This window comes from Ornithorhynchus anatinus, chromosome 4, assembly GCF_004115215.2.
Source record: "Ornithorhynchus anatinus isolate Pmale09 chromosome 4, mOrnAna1.pri.v4, whole genome shotgun sequence".
Taxonomy (NCBI): domain Eukaryota; kingdom Metazoa; phylum Chordata; class Mammalia; order Monotremata; family Ornithorhynchidae; genus Ornithorhynchus; species Ornithorhynchus anatinus.
Genome location: NC_041731.1, coordinates 119,610,669 through 119,613,268, shown reverse-complemented (window position 1 = coordinate 119,613,268; position 2,600 = coordinate 119,610,669). Strand labels below are relative to the sequence as shown.

At 42.9% G+C, this 2,600-nt stretch overlaps 1 non-coding gene across 1 annotated transcript; it reads right to left on the bottom strand.

Moving 5' to 3' along the window:
• Window positions 1–2,244: 2,244 nt before the first annotated feature.
• On the bottom strand, window positions 2,245–2,382 carry LOC114811530. Its single transcript, XR_003759227.1, has one exon. It is a non-coding gene; the product is annotated as a small nucleolar RNA SNORA7 (small nucleolar RNA).
• Between the last annotated feature and the right edge of the window lie 218 nt (window positions 2,383–2,600).

Genomic DNA, 2,600 nt, shown 5'->3' with positions numbered 1-2,600 from the left:
TACTATCACATAATAATAGCAGGGGCATTGATTGTGCATTTCCTCCCTCTGATTTAGATTGTCAAGCTCTGTACTAAGCACTCGAGCACATACAAAATAAGCAGATTGGATAGAGTCCCTAGTTAAAATGGAGCTTATAGACTAAAGGGGAGGGAGAGTAGGTATTGAATTTTACAGATGAAGAAATGAGGCACGGGGAAGTTGAGAAGCAGCGTGACTCAATGGAAAGAGCCTGGGCTTGGGAGTCAGAGGTCATTCATTCAATAGTATTTATTGAGCGCTTACTATGTGCAGAGCACTGTACTAAGCGCTTGGGATGAACAAGTCGGCAACAGATAGAGACAGTCCCTGCCGTTTGACGGGCTTACAGTCTAATCGGGGGAGACGGACAGACAAGAACAATGGCAATAAACAGCGTCAAGGGGAAGAACATCTCGTAAAAACAATGGCAACTAAATAGAATCGAGGCGATGTACAATTCATTAACAAAATAAATAGGGTAACGAAAATATATACAGTTGAGCGGACGAGTACAGTACTCAGCACATAGTAAGCGCTAACAAATGCCATAATAATTATCATTCTTATTATCATTTTCTGTCAGATTTAGGTTGAAACTAATACCGGCTCTGCCGCTTGCCAGCTGTATGACTTTGGGCAAGTCATTTAACTTCTCTGTGCCTCATTTACCTCATCTGTAAAATGGGGATTTAAACTGTGAGCCCCATGTGGGACAATCTGATCACCCTTTATCCCCACAGCGCTTAGAACAGTGCTTTTCACATAGTAAGTGCTTAACAAATACCACCATCATTATAATTATTATTATTAAGAGTTTTGCCCACAGTCACTCAGCTGTGCTCTTTCCACCAGACCACACTGCCTCCACTTCTTGGTAGCTCCGTGTAAAAACGTATATAGCAATGACTACTGGGTGTGGACTGCCCCATGTTGAATTGAATGTGATAACAGCTTATTCACCTTTCCTCGACCCCCTTTCTGAATGGCTTTGGGTCAGCCTCGACAGCAATGGCAGGAAACCAAACTCGACAACCTGTTCAGTGGTGAGTTGTTCCGGAAAAATCTCGCCCTTCAGGTAGGGTTAACCCGATGCAATTTTCTATATGACCTTGTCCTGGAGGGTCACCGTGGATCTGTAACTTTATGCTGATGCCGAGAAAGAAGCCCATAAACATTTGCAAAGATTCTGGCATGTGCATTTCCAGGGCAGAGGCATCATTCAGTGGTGGCTATTTGACAGCCTCAAGGATCTTTGATAGCGTTCCCATGTTACTAAGCTGATAGCATTTTTTCAGAGCACCAGAAAGTGTAGCTTATTGTGAGCTCCCAGCTTATCATGTCCTCAAATATGTTTATAACAAATAGATTAAGAATAAACTTCTAGACTGTAAGATCGTGGTGTGCAGGGAAAGTGTCTGTTTATTGGGTACTGTGCTCTCCCAAGAGCTTAGTACAGTGCTCCGCACACAGTAAGCATTCAATAAATACGATTGAACGAATAGCCTAACCCTCAACTGCATTTCACTTTACTTGGGATAGGACGGACTCAAGAGAGGGTCATTATTCTAAGCAGCTTTGTCACTTCCCTGCTGCATGACTTGGGCAAGTCACTTCACTTCTCTGTGCCTCAGTTTCCACATCTGTAAAATGAGGTTACACTACCTGTGTTCTTCCTTCTACTCAGATTGTGAACACCATGTGAGAAAGGGATTCTGTCCGACCAAATTATTTTGTATCTACCCCAGAGCCTAGTAAGTAAAAGCTTGGCATATAGTGTTTTTACAAATTACCTTTATTATTATTATTGTTATTAATCTTGTTAGCTCACCCTAGGTAACCTTAGAATCTTAGTGATTTTTTCTTACAAACACTTGGAAAACACAGTGGTCTCTAAGGCTTGAGGAAAATCCCAACAACAAAGGTTATTTTTTCTTGCTGGTCTTGTCTTATGCTGTCGAGTCGTCTCCGACCCATAGTGACTTCATGGACACATCCCGCCCAGAACGTCCCATCTCCATCTGCAATAATTCTGGAAGTATACACATAGAGATTTCTTGGTAAAAATTCAGAAGTAGTTTACCATTTTCTCCTAACTTGAGTCTCCACCCTCGACTCTCTCCTGTGCCACTGCTGCCTAGCACAGGTGAGTTTTCATTCATTCATTCAATAGTATTTATTGAGTGCTTACTATGTGCAGAGCACTGTACTAAGCGTTGAGTTTTGACTTGTAGCAGATTGCCTTCCACTCACTAGCCTCTGCCCAAGCTAGGAATGGAATGGGTAGGACTCTGTTCCACTCTCCCTCCCATAGCCGAGACTGGTAGAGTACTGGAAACTCTTCAGGTGCGATCCTGAGAGGGGAGGAACTCCTTAGGTCTAATTAACGAGGGAGATGGAAAAAAGTTCTGTGTTGAGTGCTGAACAGCAGTCACAGCTGGGGAAGTTTCAGCATCAGTATCAGTTGGCATGGAGAAGTTGTTTTGCTTTTGCCTGTACAAGAGTTCTTTTCCATTCCTCCAACTCTCACCGTCCACATTAGTATTTACTCAGTGCCTGCTGGGAGATGAGCACTGTATTTG